Source organism: Chiroxiphia lanceolata, chromosome 11, assembly GCF_009829145.1.
Source record: "Chiroxiphia lanceolata isolate bChiLan1 chromosome 11, bChiLan1.pri, whole genome shotgun sequence".
In the NCBI taxonomy this organism is placed as follows: domain Eukaryota; kingdom Metazoa; phylum Chordata; class Aves; order Passeriformes; family Pipridae; genus Chiroxiphia; species Chiroxiphia lanceolata.
The window spans coordinates 2,293,884-2,321,594 of NC_045647.1; the positions used below are offsets into that span (position 1 = coordinate 2,293,884).

Here is a 27,711-nt window from a genome sequence, read left to right on the forward strand (position 1 = left end):
CAATACACAATTACATTTATTTAATTCAGTGGACCTCCAGAGAATAAATATTGAAAAGTGTTAAGACTCTGGGTTTTTCCATTAAAGTATTAAAGTGACTGTTGAATATGTTTAAAAATGACAAATGTATGAGGACTTAAATGATAAAAAAAATTCTATAAAGAACTTAGAAACCAGATGGAATTAAGACTTAAAATTGTGTTATGCTACCAGTGGTAAAAATTATGCAAAAATATACCTGTCTTTCATAATTTACACCTTTAGTGTTCTGACATTATCAACAACACTTCATAATTTGTCATCCTATTAAGGATCTAAACCAAGTCATATGGTACCAATCCTACTGCCTTCCATTGACTTTACTGGGGTTGGGAACACTCCCAAACTGCCTCATTTTCACCAGTTCCAATTTTAAGGAATGACTGGATGAAGATTTCCCCAAACAGTGCAAATAAGGCATCAAGTCCTCAGAGCTGGATTTCTGCAGTCACATACCATGTTCTCAGTGCTTCTATACCCATGCAAAGCCAATAAACACCTGGAGTTTATTAATTTTCCATCTCCCAGCATCAACTTGACAATGTATTTTTGTCTGTTTAGCCAATAGCTTGAAGTGCCTGGACTCAACTTCCTTGGAGAAAACTCAATGACTGGGTATTTGCACCACCCTGAGCTCAATATTTCAGGTTCTCATCCACTTATCTTTAGTGCTGTAGCCCAATAATGAATTTGTGTCAAGTTAATTAAGGCCTGCCACCATCCACAAACCAGTCAGCAATAAATGCAAAGCCAATTCACCCCTTAAATCCAGAAAACTCCAATCTGATGGTCCATTCCCTGGGATAAGCAGCACTTTACAACTTAAAACCCAGAAGTTTCCTGTCTTACTGGAGTTTCAGCAGGTTAAGAAAAGGTACTTTGTGATTTTCTATCCCGTTTAATCTTAATTAATTCCATTAAATCTCATCCTTGATAGGGAGTTGCTGCTCCTACTCGCTGGTAAAAGTGTTTTGGAAAATCTCCTTTATTATTACCCAAACATCTGCTCAGGGCTGGGAAAAGCTCCACTTCATTCAGGAACCTTGCAAGGTACAGCATGTCTTGGCATTGCCAAGTTTCCCTTTTCCAAGCTGAGGGAGAGATTGCTGCTATGGACAATTCCCACCATTCCCACTCTTCTTGTCCCAAACAGCAGAAATATTTTTATTATTATTATTATTACTTCTAGGAAGATTTCCTATCCCAAACAGCAGAAACACTTACATTATTATTATTATTTTTAGGAAGGTTCCCTATTCCAAACAGCAGAAACATTTTTATTATTATTATTTTTCGGAAGATTCCCTATCCCAAACAGCAGAAATATTATTATTATTATTTTTAGGAAGATTCCCCCTCAGTGCCATGGAGATGTGTGTGTGAGCCCCTCTCCTGCCCCTACCAGACCTTTAACTTTGTTGGGATTATGAGCTCTACACAACCCCCAGATTTTTAGCTTCCCTCGTTCCCTCCATCTGCATTCCCAGTCTCTAATTAGCTTTAATTATCACTGTATCATTAGCATTTTGTCTTTTCTCCCTGGGTGCTCACCATTCCCTGAGGAACACGTTGCTTTAATGACAGCAGGGATGGGGAGAGTCACTCCAAGAGAACTCCCAGAAAATTTTACAGCTCTGTCAAAAAAAGTTAAGGTTTGTTCAAAGCCTTTTTGATACAAAAAAAGTGAGGCTGGAGATTCCACAAACTTTCCTTTGGCAGCTTCTGGGCCTTTTAAGTGACAGCATTTCTAAGAGAGTCAAACAATAAAGTGTTCATTCAGTCTCCCTTTCCCTGTGTAACATTTTGCCTCCAGACTGAATAAGTATTTTGCAAACTCTACTTTTTTTGAATGGTTTTCAAGAAAAGGGCTGAGTTTTTTGCATTATCTAATTAACTCCACCACAACGTGGCTCTCCTAATTAGCCCAGTGTGATTCAAAGACCATTTGTTCATCTGACTTGCAGTCCAGCTCCATGCACACAAAAATATATTTATTTATATATATAGAAAACAAAAGTTTCACATCTTGGTCCAAAGTCCATTTGACCCACTGGAAAAATCCCACCAGTTCTGAATGAGGTGTTAAGAGCAATTTGTATTATTTTTAGGAAAGATTATCTTAGAGCCAAGATTCTGAAAGTCTCTTAAGAAGTCTAAAGTACCACTCCAGACTCAGTCACAAAAGCTTTATGCAGACAAAATTCTCATTACAATCAGCAGGGGTTTGCTCTTGTAATGAATATTTGAGTCAACTGATTGGAGTGCTCAGCTTCAGAGATGGGTGAGCACAAGATCTTCTTGACTCCATGATTTCCCTGCAATATACAGCACTGATCTCTTAAAAACAAGCAATTTTGACAGGGCTGAAAGGGGTATAAATGGGTAAAGTTATACCCAAAGTAGCTCCCTGAGCTGCTCAACATTACTTCTCAAAGTACAAATTGTTCTGGCTTAAGTGATACCACTCAAAGTTCCCATCAAAGAAATTATCCAACTGCTCTAACTCCTTGAAATAGTTACAGATGGGCTGGAATTCTCATCCTCTCCTGCAAATAAACTGGGAGAAAAAGAATTTAAGGAGTTCTTCTCCTCTTAAAAAACCTGACTTGATTCACAGGATGATCAAGTTGTGAACTTCTGTGACAGAGCAGCAATAAAAGGAAGTTGAGTTACAGTTTGTAATAACCAGAGCTCACACTGGAAGTTCTCGTGTCATTCCCAATGGATCAGAACTCTTACAGCTCCTTGCTGGGCTGTTTCATCAATTGGATCACTGAAAACAACATTTCTGTGATTATATTTAGTTATTTATTTTTACTTGTTTAAGTGGGTTGCTTCACTAGAAAGGTCATTTATTCTCATTTCTCCTTTTTTTTCCCCCCGAAACAGAAAATATTTTAGTATATTCTTATATTTAAACAAGCACAGTAGATTAATTAATGTACTTAGTCTCTAGAAAGTTTCTAAGTTCTGTCTAGCAGAAAGTGGCCATGAAATTTTCTATTTTTTTTTTCCCATAATTAGGCATAATAATTAGCACAATGATGCCCTTGTTAACATTCCTAATTATATGCAACTAGTACACCAATACCTTCTAGAAGGAAGGCTGTTACCTTTCCATCCCATCTGGGATATTTTGCATCCCTCCAGGCACAGCAAACCAGGATCCTGCTCGCTGAGCAAGGACAGACTGCGGGAGCCAGCCCGACATGCAAATCAAACAGCAGAGCTCTTTCTTCTAAAATAGCCCCAACATCAAAAAACTCCTTCTATAAAAAGTCAGAACATAGCTCCTGGCCAGGCAAAAAAAAAAAAAATGTTCAATAAAGCCACTCCATCAAAAGCAGCAGCAGGTTCCCCCAGCACTCAAGTTTTGCCTCTTGTTCTCTCGGACTAAAGCGACTCATTAATCAGCTCCGGCCGCGGGTTCGGCTTCGGCTCTGACGACATCAACTCGGGGACCACTTACATTGCCACTGCATATTTTGCCCTGTCCCCAAGCTGCTCAGGTGAGCTCTGCTGGGAGGTTGGCTCGGTCCAGGAATAGAAATTAATTAATCAGGATATTTTTTCCGCCCCCGCGCCGGGGAAAAACATCCCTGATTAAAACGAGGGCACTGAAGTTTTCGCGGTCGCCGCCGGCACGACTATTGATTAAATGGAAACCTTGTGAGCACTTACTCATTTTATAGGGGTGTTCTTTTCATCCCTCTCAAGCTCTTTTGTTTTAATTAAAGGGTATATTCTAGACACGCTGTTATTATGTATTGAAAACACCTTTTGTAAGCCTAAAACATCATCTTTGTGAAAGAGAGAGAGCTCCACAGATTCCGGAAATATTTAACTCCACAGTTTAGTCTCCTAAAAGTTCAGTCTAGCGAAAAGCTTGCCTTGGAGGTAAATACTGAAACTTGATGTCGAAGCTCCAAATCCATCTCCAATGTTGCTTCGGGGTAGGAAAAGTGCTTCAAACATCTCTGTGTGGGAGAGTTGGGGCATCCCTGACTAAATCCCACCGAGACTGAAAACTTGGCAGTCATTGCAACTTGCTTGGACTGAGCTCCTGATTCTGAGACTATTTCTACCCAATAAATGTGCTTTTAAGTGAACATTGGCTGCTATTTTCTCCCTTTAAAGGCAATGCCAGGAGAACCACACCAGCCAGGACTTGAGCATGCCCAGGGAAGGGAACGGAGCTGGGAAAGGGGCTGGAGCAGTAGGAGTAGCTGAGGGAGCTGGGGGGGGCTCAGCCTGGAGAAAAGGAGGCTCAGGGGGGACCTTCTGGCTCTGCAACTCCCTGACAGGAGGGGGGAGCTGGGGGGGGGGGGTCAGGCTCTGCTCCCAGGGAACAAGGGACAGGAGGAGAGGGAACGACCTCAGGCTGTGCCAGGGGAGGGTCAGGGTGGATATTGGGAAAATTCCTTCATGGAAAGGGTTGTCCAGCCCTGGCACAGCTGCCCAGGGATGTGGTGGAGTCACTATTCCTGAGGGCATTTAAAAGCCATGAAGGCTTTTAAAGGCACTTGGGGACATGAGTTAGTGCTGGGCTTGGCCACACTCAGACTGTGATCTAAAAGGTCTTTTCCAACCTAAAGGATTCTATGGAGACTTTATAAGATGGTAAATCACCCAACACATTGCTGACTCCAAAAGCCCTCCTGCTCCCAAGGCATCACAGCCCCCACATGTACATTCCTGAGTTCAACATCAAATTATCTCATTCCTTCCTCCTGACCCACAGGGGCTTCAAGAAATTAGCAGTTAACTGGGGCTGGATCACATACTGGTACAATGAGGTCATCAGACCACTCTCCTGAGAACTGGCAAGCTTGGATTTCCAGTTTGGTTGGTTTTATGCATTTTATCCACTATCATAATGGATGTAAAACAGAACATGGATCTGAGAGTAACTATGGAGCTCACAGGAAGGGACTGCAGCCCAGTTTAAAGACACCAGACCCCTCTTAAGATTGGAAAAATTACAACAGAAATCCAAAGGCTCATATAATTTAAATGAAAATAAGGAAAAGAACTACCCTTTGGCCCCAGCCTCTATTAAGACAATCCTCCTCATATAGAGGGAACACTTAAATTCCATGTTCTCCTTCCTGTATTCCAAAGCATATGACATCACACTAGCCCATACTTCTCCACAACTCAGTGCTTTCCCCTCCAGATCTTTATGGAGACAAATGTGCACCAATTCATTCTGAAAATATAAAATATTAATCCTCACACATTCTGTTATGAGGAAATCACGCTAAATTAACCCAATAATTACAAATTGGGAATTATCTGGTCAGGTCTGATAAATGGCAGCTTTAAAAACTTTACCTTATATACCTCATATTTCTCAGTATTTTACTTATAGCACAATTGCATGCTTAGGCTTTGGGAAGAAGATTCATCTACATGTACATTCTTGAGTTATTTTGCCATTTTTTTAACTTCCCAAAACTGCACAACTCCCCTGAAGATGTCTAGAACATTTTCAAACCCTGATATGCATAAATTAGCAGTGCTGCAGAAGGCAGCCCTAATTCATGCACTCACTATGGACCCAATTAGTTATCCTGTAACAAGATGCCAAACACATTTCCTTAATAAAGCAGAACATATCACATCTAATATTTACACAGAAGGCAGAGCTTTAACTTTGTCACTTTGTGCATCAAGTCCAGCCCTCAGCCCTGCACAGGCCCCTCCCAGAGTCCCACCCTGTGCCCCAGAGCATCATCCAAACCCTCCTGGAGCTCTGGCAGCCTTGGTGCTGCGCCCACTGCCCTGGGGAGCCTGGGCAGTGCCAACCACCCTCTGGGGGAAGAACCTTTCCCTGAGATCCAACCTGACCCTGCCCTGACACAGCTCCAGCCCTTCCCTGAGTGCTGTCCCTGGTCCCCCCAGAGCAGAGTTCAGTCCCTGCCCCTCCTCTGCACCTCTTGACAGTTGTCACTCCAGAGCAGCCAACAGAGTGACATGGATTTACACCAGTGGAATACACAGTGTGTCTGCAAGGTGCCCTGCAGCTCAGGGAGGTCCCACTGGCCTCATGGGACAGGAGCACACAGAATCATCACAGAACACTGGAATGGTTTGGGACTTTAATGGAAGGGACTTTAAAGACCATCTAGTCCCAAAACCCTGCCATGGGCAGGGACACCTTCACTAGCCCAGGTTGATCCAACCAGCCTGGCCTTGGACACTTCCAGGGATGGGGCAGCCACAGCTTCTCTGGGCAACCTGTACCAGGGCCTCCCCACCCTCACAGGGAACAATCACTTCCCAAAATCTAATTTAAATCTCCCCCACATGACAGGGGCTCTGTGAGCTGCCCCTCCTCCTGCCCAGAGCAGCCCCTTCACCTCTGCAGGCAGGAGGTGACACCTTGGTGAGCAGCAGACAGATATCAGGGACAGTCTCTCTTGATTATTCTCCTGTTAATATTTTAATCTCTTCCAGCCCAGATGGCTTCATTCCTTGGTTAAGGCTGGGACATGCTGAGGCTCCATCAAGAGAGAAGAGAGATGTTGAACTGGCACCAAAAACCCCCAAAGCTGGTGATTATGTTTGTGCTTCTGATATTTCTCACTCAGGTTGGGAACCAGAAGCCCTGCCAGATATCCATGTGCTCTGGTGATCCTCTATCAACACCTCTATCTGCATTTTTAACCTCCTTCAGGTGTGTCCCAGGTATTCTGCCTGCCTCAAGCACCAAGAGCATCACAGAGGGCACCAGGTACCACATCAAGCTGATCACATCCTGGGCCAAAGTATTACAAGTGGCTCAAGTTTGCCCAGTTAAATTTCAACAAAGATATTTATGGGGTAAAGAGCAATGTATATAACCAAGAGGATCACGGTGAAACAGTTTTTGTATGAAGTGGACCATGAGCTGATTAACTAAAAAGAATTGAGTGCAATGGGGAACTGCTCCTCTACATCCTCTCTGAAAGTAGTAATTTAAGATTTGCCATCCCACATGAAATATGTTTGCAGCAAAAACAACACACCTGATGTACAGTGGCAGAAAGAAGTGCACTAAGTCACTTCAGATGACAAGCAGATCATTTTTCACCTTTCTGGCATTTATTTCAAGCAGATTAATCACAACGAGCCATCCTGATTTTCATGGATATCTAAATTAACGTCATTCTTCTACCTAAGACCCTCTCTTCAAGACTCTTATTATAAGCTAAAATTATTACATAAACGTTTTAGAGTTTTAGAATAACAAAATATATCCCATTTTTATAGCCACAAGAAGAATCCCACAACACCAGATGGGTAAAACAACCCACCCACAACAGAGCTGATTGAATGAGTGCTCACATTTTACATCCCACAGGCACCAGGGCTCTGGCCTTCCAGACCAAAATGATCCAAACTCCTGGATTAAAACCTCCCATGCTCTTTGCTCAGGTATGTTTTGTTTTAAGTGTACAAGTCTGCAATGAAGTTTGGCATTCTTTAAGCAGAGGGCAGTATTACATCAGTAAATGATTATTAGTTACCTGCTCTACAGTATGTGAGATTACAGCACTGCAATTTAAGAAGAGACATATTCCAGGTAACTGATTTTATAGACATAGAAAGTTTCAGAAACTACAGCTATATTCAATTATGACAGAAAATTATCCACAGGAAAGCCTTCCAGTCTCCTTCCCCACACACACTTGTCAATAGATTGCTTTACTTGGACCAAGTCCCTTTCCTAAATCCTTCCTCAAATTTATCCCAGAGGATTTACTCTTCTTTCCTCATTGTGTGTCCAAATTACCAGTTCATCAAATATCAATGTAAAGAGCTACTCTGTCCACTCTTACCCTCTAAACCCACATGTTCTCCCACTGCTCCTGGCCCTGGCACTGCAATCCTCTAGCAGGAATAACTGCTCTGAGCATCCCTTTGATGCCAGGATGCTTTGGTCCTGCTGGCTCCTGTGATCCCCGAGCTCTCTGCTGACGCTGCCCCTCTTAATGGAAAAGTTGGAGCTGAAGAACCTGCCAGGAGATAACGTTCTGCAAAGCCTCAGCCTCAAAACTTTCCCTCCTGCTTTGACATTTGGGTAACATTCAGAAGCTTGCTCCCACAGACACGTTATTCTCCACCAGTCAAGCGCTTCAGATGGAAAGTGTTATCTATTCCTAACTGACATCTTCCACTAAATGGAACATTTAATTAATTTGGGCCCAGGCCAGTCTGATCTCTTTTGCTTGCGTGAAGACGAACGCGGCTTGTAGCTCTTTGGCACCGTTTCTTCTCCTCCTCCTCCCCCTTAAAAGGAACTTTAGTTGTTTACAGAATAGATACAAGAAAATCCAAGCTGGTACAGTGACACATCATTAGTTAAAAATACACCACAGCATAAAGAGCTTTAGCACCGAGAGCGCATCGGAATGTGGAATTACACAAAAATGACTTAGGAAGGGAAATCAAAGTCATCTGGAAACTGGGGACTTTTTCTGCTACAGGCTGTAACAGAACAAAAAAGACTCCAAGCACTTCGTGTTACTGCAGAAAGTGAACTTTAGTGCAATTAACAGAGTTGAAGATACAGTAAAAAGGGTTATAAAACCATTTGAAACGTATCTCTAAAATGCGGATGGTAAACACAGCGATGCAGATGGTAAACACGAGGTATAAGGGGGGGAAAAGTTCTCAAATGATAAAAAGCAAACCCAAGCCTACAGCTGCAGGTCCCTTGCCAGAGCCAGACTGTCATAACCAGCAAAGACAACGTGTTTTGTCATTGCAGCAAGTTGCAGAAAGCACTTAAGACAAAGAAATGAAAACCCAGCAGAGGTGACAGCAGGTCCTTGGGAGATTACCTGTGCAAAGCCCTGGATCACTGAGCACTCGTGCCACACATTAGGACTGAGGGACAGACATGAGCAGCTCCCCCAGGAACAAAGAGACAGCACAGGGATGCCCAGACTCTGTCTGAAAACCAGATCTGAGCAACTCTGTGCTGAGAGAGAACAGCACATGTGTCTGAAGGTGTCTGGAATGCTGTGCACTGACCCCCAGCTGCTGGGGACTCCTGGCAGCAGGGAGACAGAGCAGAGGTTCATGTCTCTGAGAAAAGACAAATATGGCCAGAGGTCCTCTGAGAAAGACCACTTAGCCCTTGCTTAGAAATACAAGGTTCACACCAAGGCAATTAATTGGAAACCAACAGATGAAATGTAATCAGGCAACACCATCTGTACAATGGGTGTGGAATGGTTTGGGTGGGAAGGGACCTCAAAACTCACCCAGTGCCACCCCCTGCCATGGGCAGGGACACCTTCCACTAGCCCAGGTTGCTCCAAGCCCTGTCCAACCTGGCCTTGGACACTCCAAGGGATCCAAGAGCAACCACAGCTTCTCTGGGCAACCTGTGCCAGAGCCTCTCCACCCTCCCAGGGAAGAATTTCCCCCTAATCGATCAATCTTCCTAATCTTCCATCTACTGACATCAAAGCAAGGTCCTGCCACTGGTCCCAAGAAGACCCAAGCCATTTAGGATGCCTGAACACCAAAAGATCAGAAACTGTAAGATCTTGATGCATAAAAATAAATTAGGAACAATATATTCTTGCAGCTGTATCAAAAAGAATTACTAATGTAAAAGATTGCCAATGGTGGAAGCTTGAGTTCAAGTAGCACAGCCTACAGCAGTTTAAGAGCTGCAAAAGAAGTCACCAAGAAAAAGTGAAAGAAATGCTATAATGACATTTTACAGGGAGGGGAAATAAAAAAAAAAAAAAAAGAGAAGGAGATCTAATCATCAGCCTCTGATGAGGTGTTTTAATTCTAGAATAACAGACTGTAGCAAAACCTAAGCAAAAACAAAGAAAATCAGGACACATCTGCTTGGCATGAAAAGAGGTTTTTTTCCCCGTCTGCTTCCTGTGGAAGAGAAAAAAAAGACTTCAAGGACTGTGCTGGATAAGATCTCCTGTATCAAAGCAGGTGATACAGTAGAACTGTGATAATTCTTGTGGAATGAGAGGAGCAAAGATTAAGAGGAAAATGAGGAAATAAGAGATCTTTGAACTACTTTGAAGTAGGGCATCACAAAGCTGATCCAAATTCCCATTAACTTCAGCAGTGCATGAAATGCAGTTTACTGCCTGTAAGGCTCCTTGTTGAGGAAATTCTGATATTGGGCAGTTGAGCTGCTGAAATAAATAGAACAGAATAAGGGACAAGTGCTCTAAAATCCTGCATGTGCAGAACTGGTCACGAATCAGAGGCATGAAGGAAAATACAGACCTGATAGTAAAAGGAATAATGATGGACAGGAGTTGTTACATGTGAAGAGCAATGAAAATAGAGGCTGAGAGACTGAAGTGATAACTCCTAAAAGATTTACAAGTGGCAAAGGAGCTGAAGTGATGAGAAGAGACCAGAAGGAATTACAGACAGGAGACAAAAAATGAGTCATATTCCAATTCCTTCTTTATGCCACATGGTGTATTGAGGACAACTGCCACTCAATAAGTCCTAAAATAACATTTTACTAGAAAGCTTGAGCAGGGCAGTTGCACTACATCACCTTACAGATCCCTTCCAAACTCAACTGTTCTACAAAAACAGAACTTGCAACACGGTGTACGAAGTTTAATCACTTAAAAAGAGTGATATTAGGAGAAATTGAAACTAAAGATGTTTTCCCTAGTAAGGTGGTAAATATGTTTCTTAAAATGGTATAAATAGGAACAATAACAAGTTTCAATGAATTAAACAAGGCAAAAAAAAAAAAATCTTATTTTCCTTCTCAATAAAGACAACTGTGATCCAAAGAAACTAAGATTCAAAGTTCAAAGAAAGGAAACCTTTGGAATTGACCCTCGATTTGAAAAAATTGAACCCCCTAACTGAAAATATTTCTCATCCTTTCAGCTGGCACAAGGATCCTTTAAAGCAATGGATCCATTTGCCAAAAGGTGCATGTCTGCATCCCTTGTCCCAGCACGAAAGACAGACCGGGGAAAACATCTTCTGACTAAATCCCACTGTGGCACCTTTTTGCAGAACCATATTTATAACATTTTTTAATCAATAAAAAGGCTGACAAAATCAGTCCTAGTAAAGATCAGACAATGTTTTTATCTGCAAAGAAAAGATTCATCTTAACTAATTACAGATTTTCTGAAGAATCTTAACTTCTGTTTGAGTTGGTTGTTTCTAGGTAGCAAATTTTCAAAAAGGAGGAGAAAAAGCATCAAGTGTTCCACAGTGAAGGGTTGACAGGATCAGGTGTTTCATCCAGACATTGCTTTAGTTTTTCATTTCCTAACTTTTAGCAAAAGGTACCACTTTTCTCATTATCCCTGAATGGTTTGGGACCTTAGAGTTCATCCTGTTCCACCCCTGCCATGGGTGGGGACACCTTCCACTAGCCCAGGTTGCTCCAAGCCTTGAATCTGAGCAAAGAAGTGAATTATACTGGTGCAGTATATCCAAAGGGGCAGCAATAATGCCACGTTTCATAATTCCAGCACCAAAACACACCTTCATGTTTGCAGACTTCAGCACTTTTTGCCTTACAAGTATTTGGGTTAAGGGGTGAGAGAGATGCACGGTCTGAACACCTCATTTACATCTGTAAAGCAAATGTTTGATACTCCACGAGCCTGAAATTAATTCCCTAAATGTTAATTGACGCTATTTAAAAATCGCTGAGGGCACATTGGAGGCATTTCAAGTGATCAACACGAGATTTGAGAGCAAAGAAGCCATTCCAGGAACGGGCAGAGCCACGGCCAAACCTCCTGTCCCACCTGCAGCAAGAAATGCTGACTGAAAACCAAGTGAAAGTTCTGTGGACCAGCTTGGAATAATTTATCAGTCATTTTTCATGACTGAGAGCATGTTTGGGACATGAGGGTCACCCTTTGAGGATTAATTTCTGAGATAAACAGCTAATGGCTGTTGGATGATTATGGTCAGGAGCAATTATTATGGCATTTTTCAACTGTTCATTCCTACAATAAAAAGTCACCAGGCTAAATTAATCTGCAGTTTAATCTGACTAAAATTCAACCTGGTTTTGTCTCCTTCACTCGAGAGCAGAGCTCCTTTGCTGGGGGTTTCAGGCCTTTTCTCATTTATACCCTGGACATCACTGGTGACACAAGTGGAGGCTGTTGAAGCTCCCTCACCACTCAGCCCCTCATGGGTACATCTTTAAATAATTCAGAAAAAAACCATAAGCATAAAAGCCCAAATGGTTTGCAGCCCCCAACCCCTGCAGCTCCACAGCCCGAGCAGCATTCCCACAGGGTTTCCCTCTTCCAGTTTGCAGGAGAAACTACAACTTTTTATTCAGATAATCGATTAAAAAGCGTCACGTGCCTGAAGACCGAGCAGCAGTTCAAACTCAATAGGTGTGCTGGGGAAAACACATCTGTCTGGGAGGAAAAGGAGACTCACATCACTGCAGAACTGTCACTCCAGCATTTTTCAGGAGCTCTCCACTCACTTAAGCAGCCCTTGAGGCACCAGCCAGCACGAGATACGGGATGACGGATGTTCCATCTCCACCAGCAAATCCTACTGTGATTTTAATTGAATTACAGCAGCCATTTTATTTTATTTTGCAGAGCCTCTCCACTCTGTGTTGCTTCCTTGCTCCCAGTGATTCAGCAGTTTATTTCTCAGTGCACTAATCCCTCCCTCAGACACTTCCTCGCTCCTTTCAAGCAGTGCTTCTGACAGCAGCTCCCCATATCTCTGTTGTTTAGGGCTCTCTCTTTTTTATTAAATAGAATTAAACAGACATTTCTTTGGCTTTCAGGCTCTACCACTTTTACCTCCACCTTCCAGCAGCTCATGAGTTGTCCTCACAATGTCCTGTTCCATTAGATCTTTCAGCTCAGCTGATGACAGAAATTTTAAAAGGAGACAGAAGAAAGGGAACCTGAAGCCCAGGGGAAAAGAAGGAGGTAGTGACACCTGCCTGAAAACTTAAGCCAAGTGTGAAATGTTCTTTATTATATCTGCAAAATACATGTTTACTTTGATGTTTACAGGGGACTCCATAAAGCTGCCAACTGGTTATTTGAGCTGCTGACTTAGAGGGTGTAGAAAGGTCAGGTAAATACGGAAAAAATAAGGTAAAATAGGCAAAAGCAACTGTCAGGACCCACCTCTGCCAGAGCAAGTGGTGAAGAAGTGTCAGCAACTCCTATCATTCAATAACACCTTGGTATCCAGGCTGACACATCTTGACCCAGCTATTTAAACAGCAGATTAAACTTAGCCTGGTGACTTTTTATTGTAGGAATGAACAGTTGAAAAATGCCATAATAATTGCTTCTAACCATAATCATCCAACAGCCATTAGCTGTTTATCTCAGAAATTAATCCTCAAAGGGTGACCCTCATGTCCCAAACATGCTCTCAGTCATGAAAAATGACTGATAAGTTATTCCAAGCTGGTCCACAGAACCACTGTTAGGGGCATTTTATCATCAAAGTTCCTTTCCCCTTAATCAAAGGCTAATGCAACATGAAATCCTTAAATATGGGCTGCACCACGAGATAAACTCAGCAACCTTGAAAAGGCTGGGAAATGGCAATTTGCACACACAAACACAAGATTTAGAGCTCCCATCATAACCTGCCTCATCAATCACGAGCAACAGTGGTTTTAACAGGACTATTTTCAGAGTATTAAACTTCACGACATCTTAACCTTCTTGTAAGGCCACAATCATCTCTTTTACAATATCAAACAAGTGCAGAAGGGCAGATTTGCTTCGTGCCAAAATATTCCTTGTGGCACATTGGAGAAATAACGGCCCTGCTGCCTCACCAGCCATCCCTGGGTGTTATTCCAGCCCCAGGTACCCACTCAGGGAACACAGACAACACACCCTCACACATATTCTGAGAGAAAACACCCTCAAAGTTTTGCAAAGCTGCTGGAATGAGGCACCCATGAGTTAACACCACTTTATCCTAAGTTTTGTCCAAGTATCTGGCTGGTGCCTTTTGTACTTATCACGTTCTTAGGATGAAAAGTCAAGCCATGAGGACTCCATCCTAAATATTACCCAAAATATTATCCCCAAAATCAAGCAAAATGTGAACTCTGCAGTGATTAATTAAAATCCAGCTTATATGTATCAAAAAGTTGTCATTTCACTCTCCTGTAAAATCAAACTATCTCTGAGGTGCAACTTCCAAGAGGGCAGAGCCTCCTGAACTTTTAAAAGACAACTAAATCCAGCACAAAATGGCAGTTTTACTATTTCAGGGAAGAGAAAGCTGCCACTTCACTCTGGATGCCCTTGAAGACAGTCCCAATCCTTTCAAACCCTGCCTCAAACAACTGCTTTTCCAGACTGTATTCACCGTAATTTCCTTTCCTTCAGCTATTACCCAGCACATTCAGCATCAGGACATTTCTCCAGCACAGCTGTACAGTGTCTACTGGTAATATTTCTAATTAAAATGACACTCTAAGCCTGGTTTTGAATAGAATGCACAGATGCCACCAGCTTTAAGAGGACTGTTAACCTGTTGCTGGTTTAATTAGCTTGACAGGTAATAAAATAGAATTTTATAATTATACCATTACAGTGCACAAATGTTTCCTATCAAATCTACTTAATTGAGTCACTTTTGCCAACAACAGCCAGTTTTGATTCACCAGAGCAGAAGCAAAACCCCAAACTTGGCATCCTCAGGGCCTTGCTTAGGGCTTAGCAAGGACCACGTGCTGCTGAGGAGTGTGGGTTAACAAGTCCTGCCCTCTCCAAGAGATGAAATGGGTATAAAAGCTGAATTTGCAGTCCCCATAAGTGGAATTTTGTCAAGCACAGCAATGTGTGTGACCTCTCTCTCCTAAAAAACACTCTGTGCTTCATTCTTTGAAAGCACAGTGCTGACCTCCAGGTTGCTGCTGGTCAAAGAGCAGAATTGAGATACACAAGTTCACAGGAGTTCCCAAAGTTCATGAGTTCCCAGCTCAGGACATCTCAGTAGCTTGAGTGACATTCCTATTCCTCTCCCCACACACCACAGGAACCCAGTTCTGCCTCCTGGTCCCAGCCCTGAACATCCCACAGTTCATCACTGAACTTTTCATGGTTCTCATTCCCCCAGCACTTCCCCACGCTTGGCTTTTGTTAAACACCACTTCACTCCCTCTTCCAGCACAGAATCCAGGCATTCCACCCAAATTCCACTCACATCCTCACTAATGAGAAATGTTTACCAAATAGTTGTGTTGCTCTGCAAACAAAAAGCAAATTTCCCCCCTCCTGTCTGCAGCAGTGCCAGCATTTGCAAGCCATTATTCCAGCAGGAATAGGAGTGTCTGCTCCAGCCCTTCCCACCTCCCATCACACCGGCGTGGAAGGATTTGGAATGCAGAACACAAGGCTGCAGCCTAAAAATAATATCCTGAGATTTGATCCCGCACTTCTTATTCAGGCTCAATTAATCAAGGTTGCCTAACTCTTCACAAGTACTTTTCATCAGCAGAATGAAACCACTTTCCAAACGAAATGGGGATCAGCATCTCCTTTTTACCATGGGGAACCTGAAAATGAGATTGCACCTGAGAAAGGGCTCTCAGGCTAATTTAGGAGTACTGTCCAAAGGGATGAGGACTCCATTATTCAAAGTTATCTTTTATATTAAGAAATAAGCTTTTCCTTTCAGACCACTAGCAAGTGATATATCACAAAATTTATCATGCTGTCTTGGAGAACCTCACACTAAGAGAGCATTGCACATTCCAAAAGAATATTTACATCATCTCCACAGCTTCAGTTTTCGTTGTGAACACCACCCAGGACTAAGCAGACATTTCTGAATTAAGAAATTAAGTATTTTGATCAGAAGCCACCTGTAACCTTCTCTGAGTCCAGAGAGAACCTTCTCTGAACAGATAGAAAAATAACACCTAAAGCTAAGAAGGAAGACGACATTTGTATTTCAAATACTTAATTGTAAGATCTGAAAACATTTTGTTCTCCTTGGAAAATAACATCGTATAATTCATACTTAAAAGCATGTTAAAAAAAAAAAAGCCCTTCAAGATAATTTCAGGTTCTATTGTACAAAACCCACCTCTCCACTAACAATACTAGTTCCCTTTGACATTCCAACTGAGATGCCATTAAGAAAATCTGAGTTTCAGAAACACCACAGGTTGGTTTGGCTAATTCAACTAGAGGGTCAGTCATTCAATGATTAATTAAACACCAGTTTTGAAAATCTCACAAGACAAGAGCCTAACCAGAAAAAAACCCCCACCAAAACACTATTGATAACAAGATATCAATATCCTTTTGTAAAAAAATCCATTCTTTAACTTATGTGCATCCTTTTAAACAGTGGCTCAGTTATAAAAATAGTCAAGCTGAAGACAAGTTGTTCTGTGTTATCCATAAACCTTTCCATGTAAAATTGCATAAATGCAACATATACACCCCAACAACTTAAAGACAGACATATATTCTTTTAAAAAGGGCGATTGAAATCCACTGTCAGGGCACTGAGAAACTCTGGGGCAGTTCTTCAGTCTAAGGCACAAACAATGCAAAGACAATTCTGATATTTCAATGCAACTGTGACAAGAGTAAAGAGAAATTAGCATCACCAACACATCAAAATCAGTATTAAAGAATCATTACCTTCTCCAGTGCATGATAGGTAGACTTCAGTCAAATTTCCAATACCTGAAAGTACAAATTCAGATGGAAAAAATCAGTTATACTGACATTTTAATACATTAAACTCATTCTTGTTAAAGTTGATTTATTTTACAGAGAAAGGCTGTCTTGGATTATTTTTAGTTGGGTATTCTCAAAGTGCTACAAGACGAAAGCAGTAACCTGGTCAGGTCCTCCACAGAATTTTTCCACTGCCTTTTCAGTTCCCTCTACTCCATGAGTCCATTCACCAGCTCACTGCTCAGCTGCAAACTCTCCACTGGAACTACTTAAACCTTGTTTTACCAACTCTGATTTCAATAACAGCTGAAACTCTTTCCCTGATAACTCAGGGCAGCTCTCAGCTGACAACCAACCAACCTAAATCCCAAAGGAAGGGCTGAAGCACAGCCTTTTCCCAAGGAGTTCCAGTACAACCATTGGATCATCCAAACCTCACACTAAATGAAGTTTGAAAAGTAGGGGAAAAAAATGGGAAATTTCTTCAATACATGCTTTAATCATAGAGATACACATTATGGGTCACACAAAGAACATGATGGATGGAGAAGATATGTTTATGAAATCAGAATTCAGTGAGGAGACCAAAATGTAGCAAACATTCTACAATGTAAGGAAATATAGGTTTTATATAGGCTTTTATTTTTGCACTATCAAACTTATCCCAGATAGGGGAAGCAGAGGAAAAAATCTGACCCTTTGACTAAAGATAAGCATCCATTTCCTCCCTGAAGGGTTGTAGGTTGGATTCTAACTCAGTATGAACAAGTCACAACCAGAGGATCCCTCTGCTTCAGTTCAAGTCTGTAGTACAGTTGCTACTAAAATCCCTGAGAAACCATTAAAATTTGATATTAGAAAGGAATTCTTGGCTCTGAGGGCACTGAGGCCCTGGCACAGGTTGCCCAGAGAAGCTGTGGCTGCCCCTCGATCCCTGGAAGTGTCCAAGGCCAGGTTGGACAGGGCTTGGAGCAACCTGGGCTAGTGGAAGGTGTCCCTGCCCATGACAGGAGTGTTGAAATTAGGTGATCTTTAAGGTTCCTTCCAACCCAAACCATTCTGGGATTCTGTGGATACACAAGGCTCCTACACCACGTTCTGTACTAAGAAATTACATCACTGGTAGTTTAAATGCATAATTATGTCTTCATTTAACATATTTGCCCCACTCACACCCATCAGCAGCTTTCAGTCAGGACGTGGGGTGACATTTCCTGCTCTGCACAGTCACACTCATGGACCAGCCTGTCTCTGGTTTTCCTGGCACTATCTTCCACCTGCATTTGCTGGAGGGAAGAGCTCCCTTCCAGACCAAGAGGCCTGGAGGGGAACAGGTGGGATCCATCACCAGATCCGAGTCTGGGAAAGCTCTTCCATGGAGGAACAGGCTTCCAGGCAGGCAGAGCCAGATGGAGCCCCACCAAAGTGAGCACCGCGCCGGGTAGAGCGGATAAATATTTGACATTCAGAGCTACACTAATTAGACATCAAGAAGAAACGAAAGGTTTTGTACCAATCAAAATATTACTCTATTTACTGTAACTGTTCAACTTATCACTTCAGTCAGAGAAAGTTTTGGAGAACAACTTGCACAAGTTAAGAAATGCTCCAACACCAACATCGCCACGTATTTTTAGACACCTACAAATCCATCCCTTGGTGCTGAAAACAAAACAAAAAAAAACCTGCAGTTTTTTTACTCTGAAAATTCTGTTCTTCTCAGCACTTGCCATCTCTAAAGTATCCCTGAACTTATGTGGGCACATGGGGCCAAGAGCCAAAGCAGAAGAGGTTTCTTACAGAACACCTGCCACCCAACTTTCAGAGCTGCATTTGCTTTGGGTTGTTGTTTTTGAAATCCCTGTCAGGCTTGTGTGCATAACTGAGCTAGAACGGCTTTTTTTGGCACTTATGTGGGAGACTCTGGATCAAATCTTCATTTTTCTCTTCCCCCACAGCCCCAGCAAATGCAATTACTACCAAGCTCATTATTGCTTTGTTCTGCTGGAGCTGCTCCTGTTGGGTGGATACTCACCCAAGCAAAAATCTCATCTCCCATATGCCCATTGAGGACTTAATTTGAAGGTAACAAAATTTTGGGGTAACTGGTTAAAAGAAATCCTCTACCTAAGGACTTCTGTCTACTTAAGAGATCAAGCCAGCAGCACAGACCTACTCAAATCCTTCAGAAATTTCAGATTCCAACCACAGAAACACTTTCATGGACAATTTCTTAGAACACTCTGCCTTGGCAGAGAGATACTGGCTTAGACCAGGGAACAGGCAAATTCAGAATGTAGTGAATTTGGAAGGACAGTATTTCATCCCATAGGAATTTGCAAGAGGCTGAACGTTGCTCCTCATAAAACCTGGAGATGTGGTGCTCAGGGACATGGTTTGGGGTGGACCTGGAAGTGCTGGGTTAATGGCTGGACTCAGTTTTAGAGGCTTTTCCAACCTTCATGATCCTGTGTTTGAGATGGTGATCAAAACAATTGTACATTATCCTCACAAGAAGCACTGAACATGGACTTCCAGGCTGGAAAACCTTGAGCATTTAAATTATACCACCTCCAAACATCAGCAGTGCCCAAGGAATTTCACTAAATAATAAAAAAAACCCTCCTATACTGGAGGGTTTGGCCACAACTTCCACTGAATTCTGACACACATCTTCATCCCAAGGGAAAACCAACCTGGAGCAGGCACTGAGGGACACACACTGTGCTCTCTCTCCCTTAGGTGACACCACACAAGACACAACACTAAAAACTTGAGTTTAGCAGGTTCAGTATTTTCTGCATCCCTTGTCAACAGAAGGCTTTGGAAAAAAAACTTCAGAACACGGGCAGGAAGTTGTCTCCAAAGGAAAAGGCAACAACACTCCTTTAATGCAGCTCCCCAGTCACCACTGCAGTCGTTCTTGAAGCTGTAACTTCCAAAAACCCTAAAAAGAAACTCAGTTTTGTGCAATCCTCATTTCATGTAAAGGAGCAGCACATTCTTCAAGGAAAAAAATATCACTTAAGGACAGAAAACAAAAATAGAGAGGCAGCACTTCATTTCACAGAAATACTGTGTATTTGCACAAAAAAATTCCACTTTTTGTTTTGTGTGGAGGCAGTTCCTTGGGAGCTGGCACCAGGGAGCACTGAGGAGAGCCTGGAGAAGTGCTGATCTCTCATCTGTTGCCAGCAGAAATCCATACATCACTCTCCAAGTTCATATTGACACAAACTAATGCAGACTGAGCTGAAAGAAGTTATCCAACTGAAACCCGAGGTGCATTTCCCACCTGGAAGTTCATTAGCATAATATGCAAATCCTGACATTCCTAATGCATCTCTCCTCAGAGCACTTGGAGGGAAGGCAGCAGAGGAAGGTGATGGTATCTCTCTGTGGGAGGAAATCAAGCCTGGTGCACAAAAGGGACATTAGTGATGCATCAGGCTCTGAATCCCCCACCAAAATTCTCCCTTGGTCACTTCAAACAGGAAAATAATCAGCAAATGAGTTGCTGTATCTTTCTAGAGTCCCTGGCTCTATTCTGGGTTTAGGTTTATGGAACCAGCCTGCTCTGGCACTGGTTTTTATTGCCTGTCAAACCACAGACTTGTCCTATCTTCCAAATTCACTGTTTTTTAAAAAAGATTAAATAAGAAACAACGAGAGTTTGCACCTCTCTGCTTCATTCCAGTCTCAAAAGCCCTCAAACTATGGGTTTGTCTTTATCTCAAACCCCACATACGCTGTTTAGGAGCTTTTTCTGATTGTTTTCTAATATAACCTTGATATCCCTCAAACCTTCCACTTTTTATAAAGACGATATTCTTCACTTAATGAGCTAAAGCAACAAGAGAATCACGCTCCTGTAGACTATTAATAAGTCCATAACAAGTGTGTCTGAACCTGCTCTTGCTTATTTCCATTCCCAGCAGTCCTACCAACCTCGAGGAGGAAAAATGTTCCCTGCAGCTGCTCTGCTGCCATCCCTGTTCCTGCTCCTGGAGGACATTCCAGGCCCACCCACCTCTGCTGCCTCCTCAAAACCAAAGCCAGAGGATGTTGGCTCTGAGGTACCACCCAGTTCTACCCCCGGATCAGCATCATCTCCCAGCTGCACCCCAAACTCAGACTTGCATCCCTGGCTTTGCCTCCTGCTCAGGAATTCCAACACTGTCAATGAAACAATGGATTGATTATGGGAGCTCAACGGAAGAGACACAGTTTTCTGAAGCAGAAACGATAAATCCCAGACTCAGAAGCATTTCCTGAGCGTTTAAACACTGCCTAGTGAGTCAGCCAAAAGCATTTTGTGAGTGTCATCCATCTCATGGAAGCAAAACTCAGCCTAATCCCCAGCACCCCTCTCCCAGGGACTGATGGGTTTAACTTGGAAGCAAAATGCTGTCAAAATACAGATCTCATGTGATTTATTCCAACAAAAAAACTGAAAAATGAATATTTCAAACTGGTATTTGGTCTCATCAAGTGGGGATGAGCATTCCACATTTATACTGGATTTTTAGACTTTACAGTGCCACTTGTTGGATGCCATTTGCTTCACAAATGAAAAGAACATTGACCTGCATGGCTGCATATTGATAATAAATCTACAGACATCAGAATTCTTTGGAGAGAGTGTCAAAGAAATCTCAGAGGGATTCACCAGCTGGCTCATAAACTGAACTTGTAAACTACATAACCCTTAAAACTGTCTTTGTTACTTAAAATGAGCTTCCCTGCCCCATCAGAATAGGCTCAGGAAAACTTATTGACTGTGCACAAAGGCTGTTGGGATGTTCTTCCAAAGCTGTTTTCCTATGGAATTCTGGGGAAAAGTCCATATATCAGGAAGAGCCAAAGAGGCTGCACTGGCAGAAGATGATGTGTTCATCACCTTTCTATAAATGCAAAGTAATGAAACCCATTAAACTGGTTCTCATTGTCTGTGAGCGATGCCTCTGTCTCTCCAAAGTGCTGATTAAGAGATCCTCTCCTCATTTGCATCCAGCATATCAACTTCCCAAAGGTTATTGTAACTCAGCTTGTCAGGCTTTGATGACACAAAGGGAGAACTCTCCTCTGACAGAGTCAGGTTTTTTGCTTGTGTTTTTTCACTACCAAGATATAAAAACATCATTTTCCAAGCAGCAGAAGGGGGTGGGTTGTACAAGTTTTAGTCACCATCACCATAAACTGAAGGTTTATAATCTTAATTTTTCGTGAGGTGCCAAGAGCCCAGGTAGTAACACTAATGCTGTACAAGACCCAGTTTAACTCCTTCTCCTCAGGGAACTGAGGTTGCCTGAGCTCTCCAAACCATCCCCAGCCCGTGACTCTTCCGAGAAGAGCCATAAAACCAGATGGGATCTTCTAATGCTTCTGTATTTCTGCCCCTTAAAGCCAGAGCCTGTCTCAGCTGAAGGACACGGTGCAAAGGATATTGCCCAATGTCCCATCTGAGGGATTCTGTGCATGAAAGCACAAGCAGAAGTCACCCACCTCGACCTACCAGCCAAGGGAGGGCACCATTAGTTCCCCTTCACTTCTTGTTCCTATCACTCCATCATATTAAATGTTTTCTTCCTGGCATTGAAGTGCCAGAAGCAAAAATCAGAAGTGATCAGAAATCTCTCTAATCACTTGCAACCAATTACAAAACACCAAACAAGAAAGGCTGGTGATAAAAACCAAACTGGGTATTGAGTAATTAATGTCTACACAACGCATAATAATTAGCAACCCTGACAGTTCATTTTGCATGTTTTACCATTCAGTTTTTATTCGAGGTGACAGTTTGGTGCTTCTTTGCAAGCTAAGGTATGTATTCACATAGTCCCCCGATTGCTGCAAATGAAGGCCTTAAATATTTACTGCTAATAAAACATTTTCAACTTTTAGCAAAATTATCTTCCAGCACTCAGCAGTGAGATTTTTTTATGACCTCCTGTGTGGAGGAATCATGTTCTGCAGCGAGATAAAGTGGATGCACGCCCACAGCCTCTCCTTGCTGGAGCTACAGCTCCATCACCATTAAATTGTTTGTTTTGCTTCTTCTTAATTTGTTCCTTGTCCTTGCAAACCCGAAGACATTTCAGATCGCCCACATACTCCCTCAACACCATGTTCTCCAAAAAAAAAAAAAAACCCCACCAAGGTCTTTTGCTTTCCAAGTTGGTTCCTTTTAAGAATTGCTAAGAAGTTGCACAAGTAGGTCGCTCCCAGCAGAGTTAGGTGGAGTCTGCAGAGGGGTTTGAAGTTCAGTGGGTCCACATCAACCATTAAACAGACACCTCCTGCTGCTCACCCCCACTCTTTCATGTAAAAAAGCAATAGTATCATTAAGATATTTAAGTTTTTATTGCTCTGTTCCACCAACCTGGATCAAAGTGGGATGAGCAGAGACGTGACAATGACACCGCAAGAATCAAAGCTCGTAAAAGAGGACTACAAAGTCCCACTGGATTTGCAGTTCCCACCACCAACATGGCCTGGGGGGTGTTTGGTGTGGGAGGCACAAGGCCTGCTCATCTCAAGGGTTCCTCCACAGAACAAGTAAAATTTTTCTTTTTAAATTTGATTTTTTTTTTTAACCCGTTGCTCTCCAAAGTCTCGGGGAATGAACAGTTGGACTTGATGTTTCAATGGCCCTGCTGTATTCCCATTTATCAACGCTCTGAAAATCATCACAGGCACATTAACACACTGCTCCTGCTCCTGGAGTCTCCCCAACAGCCCAGGGTGAAGCCAAGGGAGAGCACGTGTCCCACTGGAAAAGCAGGAAATACCCAAGGAAACACCTCCACTTCTACAGCCTTGAGAGAAAAAACCCCTGTTTTTAAAAATGCTGAATTGTAACTAAACAGAACTGTTACATAATCAATCTTTAAGACAATCAATTTAGCAAGTCCTGGGTGCCACCAGGGAAAGCTGGAAGCAATACCCAAAAAAGCCACCTCGACCTTAACAAACAGCTAGAAAAGGTGCTTATACACAGGATTTTGAGAACAGCAAAGTGATACACAAACTGCCAAGAGTTTGCAGTCTTAAAACCCAGAAAACTACCAAAAAAATGTATTTTTTTTTTACCTTGTTCAGCTGCTCTAAGCAATGCTCAGCAAGGAAAGAGTGAAATAAAATTGATATTACACGTGGCAACAGCAAAAGCCTTCACAAGAACTTCTCAAGTGCAGAAGAATCATTAGTGACAGGTACAATAAACCTCCCTGCCTGGAAAGAGCAATCAGGATTCCTTGTTCCCAGCAATTCCATCACTAATCAGCAATCCATGTGATGAAATTATCCCTCAGTCAGAGCCTTCTTCCAGAGGATTCATAAAACACCCAAAACCACAATAAAACACCACCTTTTCTAGGGTAAGTTCTTTCTAAATTACAGTTTATAAATGAAACCAATTGATGCATTCAAAAATCTCAGTATTGAGCAGCAACAGGCAGCAACTAAAGGTGAGTACAAGCCAAAAATCCTCAGAGGAGGAACAAAATGAGAAAGGTTGATGGAAATATTGGAAAAAAAAAATTCCTATCTGAAAGAAACCCAAGGAGAACGTGCCATAAAGGTGGTAGAGATGGACTGTCCCCCATCTGGGACAAGGGTAAGCAGTTCAAAAATCCAGAAAAACCATTCATTTAGTCTTGTGCCATAAGTAAAAAAAAAAAAAAAAGTATAAAATAGACAAGTCCTGGCTAATAAGAATAAAATACTTTCAAAATACCTACTAAAATCAAGAGGTTTTAGTGAAGGCCACACATATTTATCACCCACAACCAGCACACTCTAAATATTAACTGCAAAATGAGAATGTACAGAAGCAAAAATTGCTTCCTTCAGATTTCTACTAATTTAATTAATATTCTTTCCCTAAGTTTCACCAGAAAACACTGACAGACCACAAGGATTTCTTTTCATCCAGCAGGCACAGCCTTTCTCTTCCCCTTTAACTTCCCACTACTGCATCAACACTGCAAAAGAACTAGGGAATATTTTCTCAATTTCTTCTCTCTGAGTCACCAGGTTATGACTAGGAAAAAAAAAAACCTAAAGAAAAAAATCAGTTGTAATGTAATCTCTCCACATTCAGAAGCACAGCAAGCTATTAGTCTGCATCCCAGTGATACCAAGCCCTTTTCATACCAACAGCAGAACAAGCTTAGCTACCCAGCCTTGACATCTGTCAAAACAGAACAGGTCTCAAGTAGTAATTTATATGGGAGCTTTTTTTTTCTCCCCCCTCCTCTCCCTCCAGGAGTTCAATTATTGCAGCAGTATCGTGAATAAGCAGGATTATTTTCAGGGAAAATTAGAGAAAAAGAAAAGGAAATACAATAAGCGTAGGATTTGCCAAAATCCCTTCCTTCTTCTTTTTCTTTTTAATACACGTATAAATTACTCACCCTCCCTTCATTTTATTCCACTGCTGCAGACAGATCAACAATTTCCCTTTATTTCAGATTCCTATTTTCCAGGAGGACAGAGAGAATGTGTGTTCTGAGCAGGCCAGGTTTGGTTCCACAGCCCAGAACAGCATCACCTGGGGCAGGTGGAAAAGGCTGAAGAGTTGGGTGTGTGATTCTGGGGCCAGGATCTGACCTCCATGATCCTCGTGGGTCTCTTCCAACTCCAGATATTCTGTGATTGCAAGTTCTTTGCTCATTTTGTAACAGTAGCATTTTAAGCCATTTTAAAGGAGAGTGAAGAGCAAAGCCCAGTGTTTCTCAATCCTCAGTTGCTCAGCTCTTTGCTGTTCTCAGCACCACGTCCTCCTGCCTTGATCCTTTGGTATCCAACACTAGAATTCAAGCAAGAGCTCAGGCCACACTTCAGCAAGAAGAACATCTTAGGGGTGACAGGTTTTTCCAAGACTAATTCTCCCAGCAGCTTCATTTGGACGGGTGATGGGCTCAAAATGCTGCAGCCCATGGAGGGGAGGAAGGAGATCAAAGGGAAGGAGCAGGGGGGAAGTCACAGACAGACTTTCTTGAGGATCACAAATAACCCCACAAGAACAGCCAGAATCCTGCTGATGAAGGTCAAAAGGAACTTGGCAACTGTGAGTCCACAAATCAGGATGAAACACTCAGCCAACCACATGTGTTCAACAGCACAGGCAGAACCTCCAGAGCAAACCTGATCACAGCAACACAGGGAATGGGTTGAATTGGAGGGGATCTTAAACATCATCCAGTTCCAAACGCCCTGCAGTGGACAGGAACACATCCCTAAATCCCATTTTGATCCCACTGATATCCAGAGGATCCAAGCTGGCTGCAGGAATTACCTTACAGAGCTGGTGACACCAGCAAAGCCACCTGAGAACTCAAAAAAAAAGGAAACAAGAAAAAAAAAGGAATTTTTATTCTAAATGAAAGCAGCCAAACTTCAAAAAACCCCTCATGTTTTAGGAGAAAAAATTTCTTCCTACAGAATAGGAATAAGTTGGGATCCCCCAAGAGATGAGTGAAAGCAACACCAGAGCCTGGCTGGTGTTCCCAGCAATGTCCACCCTTGGCCAAGACACAGATGGATGAGCAGAGCTTGGGAGAAACAAAAACTGGAGGCTTTTGGTGGTTATTTGGTAAACCTGCACACTCATTTTCCATTTCACAGAATATCCTGCGTTGGAAGGGACCCACATGGATCATCCGAGGACGATTCAGGGATTATTTAATTCAATGTGCAGCTGAAACCTTGGAAATGGCAGCACCTTTTTCCACTGAAACCTTTGAAATGGCAGCACCTTTTTCCAGCTTGCACCTGCACCGAGGGCAGCAGCACTGACACCATCCCAGGATCAACCTGGCCAGCTCCAGGCAGCACATTCTAGGGAAGCCTGAGCAGTTTGGAGCAGGATTTGATCCCTTTCCAGCACCACCTCCAGGGCAAAATAGCCAGTTGGTTCATTCCACTGTTCCACCAAACACTCATTATTAGCAGAACAGATTTTTTGTGGCTGCCATGCCATGACTGGTGATGGGAAAATATGGCTTTGAAAGCAAAAAGGAGAGTCCCAAATTTGCCATAACAGAAAAAATCTGAATATTAACATCTTAGAAATGATGTTCATAGGATGTAACGTTCAAGGTTAACGTTTATACATTGTGTTCAAGGTGTACACAATGTATAAAATTATCAGTGTAGGCACTTAATATGTTGTGCCATAAAAATAATGAGGGCTCTCAGATAAGGTGTAAATATTTTTTACATTTCACAGGAAAGTATAAATATGTTGTGAGTACCTTTATACCCCACATGAAACACTCCAAGACTTTCAGCTCTACCAAGACAAGCACTCAGACACTTGAAACTTGCAGAAATCCAAGGTTTTTTTCCCCCTGCACTACAGTTATCTTTTATATAATGTATTTAACTAAAGCCTGGGGTCAAGTGCAGCTTAGAGGTAAAGCAGCAAGTCACAAAACAGTTTTGCTACATCTACATAAATCAGACTCTGGCTTTTGGGCTGAAGTCTCTGTTATCACTGCAACAAAGCTGGTCAGAAAGAGTTCAAGAGAAATAAGAGTCACAAAACTCAACATTTTACTAGTAATGTCTTAAGGAAAATGTAATTTTTAGAGAAGTTTTGATTTTGATATGTATATTTATTTCTGTTCTGAAAACGATAAGTTATAGGTTTCCTTTTAAAAAAAATGCAAATGAAAAAGTTCAAGCGTTCAGGAAGTAAACCCCAGGGGTTTGGTTTTCCTAGCCAGTTCTATTAAAAATGCACTTAATTTCAAATTCACATCAGTATCAAATCAATCCTATCCCTGACTTTTAATTCCACTCGAATCTCCTGCTCAAAGGTGACATGGAACATCAGGGATCCTGCTCCCACCCAGCTGGAGTCAAGTGCAGCAGATCCATTTCCCCTCCCTGCTCCTCTTGAAAGAGTTAAGTCCAATATCTCCATCTTCAAAGTCATTATTCTATCAATATGCTGAATTATTTAGTAGGCAGCTGTTTGACTTGACAT

General features: G+C 42.2%; 1 protein-coding gene across 2 annotated transcripts in view; it reads right to left on the reverse strand.

The window, feature by feature from the left end:
- Positions 1-27,711, reverse strand: part of LOC116792315 (contactin-4) — a 283,807-nt gene that overhangs the window by 228,031 nt on the left and 28,065 nt on the right. For both annotated transcript variants that reach the window (XM_032699177.1, XM_032699180.1), the window contains exon 2: positions 16,677-16,721. The gene's annotated coding sequence lies outside the window, so the exon portion shown is untranslated. The remainder of the gene's footprint in view (positions 1-16,676; positions 16,722-27,711) is intronic.